Genomic DNA, 6,078 nt, shown 5'->3' with positions numbered 1-6,078 from the left:
TCTAGTGAAGTGATTCTCCAAAAGGAATTTTGATAGGGTTTCATACCAGGCTCTAGGTGCTTGCTTCAGTCCATAGAGTGCTTTCAACAGATAATACACATAGTCTGGAAAATTTGGATCTTCAAACCCTGGAGGTTGACTTACATAGACTTCTTCCTCCAATTTCCCATTTAGAAATGCACTCTTGACATCCATTTGATAGACTTTGAAATTGGCATGGGCTGCATAGGCTAGAAAAATTCTGATGGCTTCAAGTCTTGCAACAGGAGCATATGTTTCATCAAAATCTATTCCCTCTTGTTGAGAATAGCCTTTAGCAACCAATCTGGCTTTATTCCTTATGACAATGCCATTTTCATCCATCTTGTTTCTGAATACCCATTTTGTGTCAATAGGACTCTTGTTCTTTGGTTTGGGTACCAGCTTCCAAACTTTGTTTCTCTCAAATTGGTTCAGCTCTTCCTGCATAGCTAATATCCAATCTGGATCCAATAAAGCTTCTTCCACTTTTTTTAGGTTCCTCCAGAGATAGAAAACTACTATACAGACATTCATCTTGAGTAGCTTTTCTTGTTTGCACTTTAGATGATGCATCACCAATGATTAGTTCAAAGGGATGATTCTTGGTCCATTTCCTTTGAGGTGGAAGATGTGCTCTAGATGAGGTGGCCTCAGTATTGTCATGATGTGAGACAGAGTGTTGATTAGTTGAAACTCCCCTTGAGTTGTTGGTTCTTTGCAGGGAATTTAGAGTTCTATCAACTGATGATGTACATCGATTATCCGTTGATGAACTATGATTAACGGATGCTTCATTTTGTACTTCAACGGATGATGCACTATGTCTTTCAATGGATACTGCATTGCCTCTATCAACGGGTGCAGAATTTTGTGCATTATCCAAGGGCATATTTTGAATCCCCTTTGAAGTGTCATCTCCATCAATCTCCTCTTCACTATCATCACAATATATCTCAATGTTGTCAAATTTGAGTCTCTCATTGTGTCCCTCATCTGTTAGTCCATCAATCTTTTTATCATCAAACACAACATGCACAGATTCCATAACAATGTTGGTTCTTAGATTGTAGACCCTATAAGATTTTCCAGCTGAGTAACCAACAAATATCCCTTCATAAGCCTTTGCATCAAACTTCCCTTTATGATCAGATTGATTTTTCAATATAAAGCATTTACATCCAAAGACATGAAGAAAGTTTAGAGTTGGTTTTCTTCTCTTGAACAACTGATAAGGAGTCATGCCTTTAGTTTGATTGATCAAAGAAATATTCTGAGTGTAGCAGGCACAATTAACAGCTTCAGCCCAGAAATATGTTGGTAACTTTGATTCTTCAAGCATTGTTCTGGCAGCCTCAATCAAAGATCTGTTCTTTCTTTTAACTACCCCATTTTGCTGAGGTGTTCTTGGAGCTGAGAACTCATGCATGATTCCATTTTCTTCACAGAACAGCCTTATTGACAAATTCTTGAACTCAGTTCCATTGTTACTCCTGATATTCCTAACCTTCAAGTCAGGATGATTATTGACTTGCCTGATGTGATTGATAATGATTTCACTTGCTTCATCCTTTGATCCAAGAAAATAGACCCATGAAAACTTTGAGAAATCATCTACAATCACTAAGCAATATCTTTTTCTTGCAATTGACAATACATTGACTGGTCCAAACAAATCCATATGCAGCAGCTGTAATGGTTCATCAATTGTTGTTTCAAGCTTCTTTTTGAATGATGTTTTCCTTTGTTTGCCTTTCTGACAAGCATCACACAAACCATCCCTTGAGAATTCAACTAGAGGAATTCCTCTAACTAAGTCCTTTTTGACTAGATCATTCATTGTCTTGAAATTCAAATGGGATAGCTTCTTGTGCCATAGCCAACTCTCAACTGAACTTGCTTTGCTGAAGAGACAAGTAATAGATTCTGCATCTGTAGAGTTGAAGTCAGCTAAGTACACATTCCCTTTTCTAACTCCAGTTAGAACCACTTTGTTGTCTTTCTTGCTGGTGACAACACAGGCTTCTGAATTGAAGGAAATTGTATTCCCTCTATCACATAGTTGACTGATACTCAGTAAGTTGTGCTTGAGACCATCAACTAATGCAACTTCATCAATGATGACATTCCTTGTTGAAATCAAGCCATATCCCATAGTAAACCCTTTGTTGTCATCTCCAAAGGTTATGCTAGGGCCAGCTTTCTCCTTAAACTCAGTGAGCAGGGAGAAATCTCCTGTCATGTGTCTTGAACAGCCACTGTCCAAGTACCATATATTTCTTCTTTTTCCCTGCACACCATAAAATCAATCAAGTTGATTTTGGTACCCAAGTTTCCTTGGGTCCATTCCTGTTAGCCTTTCTCCTAGACTTCATTCCTCCTGCATCTTTAGACTTAGGTAACTTTGAGTCAACCTTGATCTTAGATGTAGTTGGTTGAGGTGTAGGGTTAGTCACAGAATCATTTAGCACATTTGGAATTTGATAAGGCATGGATTGTGCAAGCATGTTATTCCATATTGGCATATTGTATGGCATTTGAGGCATACTAAATGCAGCAAGATAAGGATTGTTAAAATATGGCATGTTTGCAAAATGTGCATAAGGATTCTGTTGAGACATAACAGGCATAGCATGCAGAGGTGATGCAGACATATTAGGCATGGAAGAAGGCACATGTATGGGAGTTTTTTTAATAGATTTGCAATTAGCAGATAGATGATTAACACTACTACAATGCACACAGCTTTTTCTAGGAGCATACTTATCAGGTGTGTAATTGTTATGTTTGTTAACCCCTACCTTCCCATTTCTATTAGATTTCCTTTTAGTTTCCTTTTTATCCTCAACCACTTTGAGCCTATTCTTTAACTGTATAAAGGTCATGTGTCCTATATTCACCTTACTGAAATCTTTGGATGTGCTTGCTTCTTCTTTGACAAAGTTCTTGGAAGTTGAACCAAACTTTTTGTTGAGTTTCTTTAGATTTTCACTTTTAGAAACATCTGCCTGTTTTAATTGAGGAACCTTCAACGGATGCTCCTTTTCTTCCTTCAACGGATAACTTTCATCATCCGTTGATTCCACATCCGTTGACAACCCATCAATTAATTCCAGTTTCTTTTTGTTTTTATCCCAGGCAGTTTCACAGAATGATTCAATTCCTTGGACCTTGGAAATTTGAGCACTAACATCCCTAGATATCTTCCAGGCTTTAATCACCTCTTGCTCTCTCTCTAATTGATTGGAAAGTATTTCTACTTTCTTAACAGATTCAGCTAGTTCATTTTCAACAGATATACAATGTAGCTTAGTTTTCTCTAGGTCAATCAACTTATCTTCTAACACAACATTTCTATTACTTAAAAACAGATTGTTCTCTTTAATCCTACTATTTTCTTTAGCAAGAGATTTAAGAGACACACGCAAATGATACAATTCAGTAGACATGTCATTAAAAGCATCATTGCACTCTTCTTTAGTAAGCTGTGTTAAATCAGTAGTGATTACCTGGTTGCTTGATGAACTAACTTCATTTTCCTCAGAATCAGCCATGAGAGCCAAGTTGACATATTCCACATCTTCATCCTCTTCTTCTCTATCAGCTGCCCAGTCTTTTTCTTGAGTAATGAAAGCCCTCTCCTTTTGCTTGAGCAGATCAAAATATTTCTTTTTGTAATCTACTTGGTCAAATTTCTTCTTTTCAGAAGTTGGCTTTCTGCACTCACTTGCAAAGTGTCCACTTATACCACAATTGAAACACTTGAACTTGGATTTGTCCACCATGTTCTTATGAGGTTTAGTGGCTCTAGTGTTTTTCCTAAATTTCATCTTTGCAAATCTCCTGGACAGAAATGCAAGATGCTCATCAATACCATCAGAGTCATCTTGGCTGGAGTTGTCTTCATTCTCAGCAACTTGCTCCTTACCCTTGCTTGATTCTGATTTGCTTGTGCCATCTTTGGAGTTTGATGTAGATCTCACAGTTTCTTGTCTGCATTCTTTCTCATTTTCAGCTACCAAGGCAACTGAACCTCCTTTCTTTCTTCCCTTCTCCAATACCTCATCCTGTTCCAGCTCTAGTTTATAAGTCTTCAAGATTCCATATAATCTTTCAAGAGTGAAGTCCTTATAATCTTGAGAGTTTCTCAAGGAGACAGTCATGAGTTTCCATTCCTTTGGCAAGGATCTTAAAAATTTAAGATTTGAATCCTTCACCTGGTATACTCTACCATACAGCTTCAGTCCATTCAACAGCTTTTGGAATCTATTGAATGTGTCATTTAAAGATTTATTTTCTTCAAAATGAAAATACTCATACTGTTGAATGAGAAGCTGCATTTTGTTTTCTTTTACTTGTTCTGTACCTTCACACAGTAGCTGAACTGTGTCCCAAACCTCTTTGGCAGTTGTGCAATTTATCACATTATCAAACATATCCTTGTCAAGACCATTAAACAAAATGTTCATAGCCTTCTTATCCTTGTGGACTTCTTCTGTGTCTTCCATTGTCCATTCTGCTCTAGGTTTTGGAATGGATTGACCAACAGCAATTGTGGCCGTAGCAACTGTGGCTACTTTGTGGGGAATGTGAGGACCATTCTCAATGCAGTTTACATAACCTTCATCTTGGGAGAGTAGATGAAGGTGCATTTTCACCTTCCAATGGTGATAACTGTCTTTTTCAAGAACTGGGATTTTTACTCCAATATCCTTCTTACTCATCTTTGTTAGTTTCCAAGATCTTTAAACTCTTTGTGTGTCAAGAGCTTGCTCTGATACCAATTGTTATTCCTAGTGGACTAACAATGAGATTTACAGAAGGGGGGTTGAATGTAAATCTCAAAACTTTTTCAAGTTTTGAGCAGTTTTAAAGGCTTTGTGTTCAAGATAAACAACTGTGTGAATTGCTTTAAGCTAATACAGACAGATATATATTCAAGCACTAATGTAAAGAACACAACAGACCTTAAAAACTTTTTTGATGGATTATTGTTCCACCAGAGATGGTATTTCAGAAAATCTGTGATTCAAGATGTTGATCACAGCTGCATCCTAGTACAAACTAGATAATTTTTCTCTCAAGATTTTTCTAAACAGCACTGGAAAAATTCTCTTCTAATTACTAGCTGCTACTTGGTTTATATATCACCAAGTGTACAAGTGAAGACAAAGATAAAAATACAATAATAAAATAAGTTCTCCACTTGTTTCTTCTCCATATCACTCAAGTACTTTGTTGACTATTGCCTCTTTGTACTAGAGTAGAACGACTGCTTTTTCTGATGTTCCTGAAATTAGGCTTCCACATTTCAGTTATCTCTGTCAACCCATGTGCCTCTGTCTGCTGTTACAACTACCACTTATCAACTGCTATTTAACAGAACATCCGTTGAAGCCTTCATCCGTTGATGGCTTTATCCGTTGATGTGTTAGCAGTTGAAGCTCTATCCGTTGAAGCTTTAGAGATATCCGTTGAAGCTTTGTTTCTCATCCGTTGAAGGTCTTTAAGATATCCGTTGATACCACTTCATTTATACAAAATTACAAGGCATGAAATATTTACAATTGGCCTTCCTATTTGCATATCTTCTAGTAGTCAACATGACTTATATTTTCTCTCAACTTCTAAGAATTATATCTTAAATACAGAGACTGAAATGTGCTACAACACTAGACTTATTTCTAAGTAAAGCTGCACCATCAACGGATAGCCAAAGTGGTCTTATCCGTTGAGGCTACAAACACTAAACTTCTACTTAAGTGTTTTGTTAAACATATCATCAAACTAATGCACATATATTCCTAACAATTTTCCACAGGTTAATCATCAATTTCATATTCCGGTACATCTTTTTTTGTTCTTTAACATGATTAGGAAGAAAAATCTCAATATTTTCCACCTCTCTGGAATTATCTGCATTTTCATATTCCAAAAAACTTTATTTAGCATTAAAAAACCAGAGAATTCCCAGTCTCTTCAATATCCATAGATTCAAAAGCTGCAAACTTGTTTTCATCTACCACTACTTCAACTTGACCCGCAATAGAAAATTCAGAA

Source organism: Apium graveolens, chromosome 6 (assembly GCF_009905375.1).
Source record: "Apium graveolens cultivar Ventura chromosome 6, ASM990537v1, whole genome shotgun sequence".
In the NCBI taxonomy this organism is placed as follows: domain Eukaryota; kingdom Viridiplantae; phylum Streptophyta; class Magnoliopsida; order Apiales; family Apiaceae; genus Apium; species Apium graveolens.
This window is presented reverse-complemented; position numbering follows the sequence as displayed.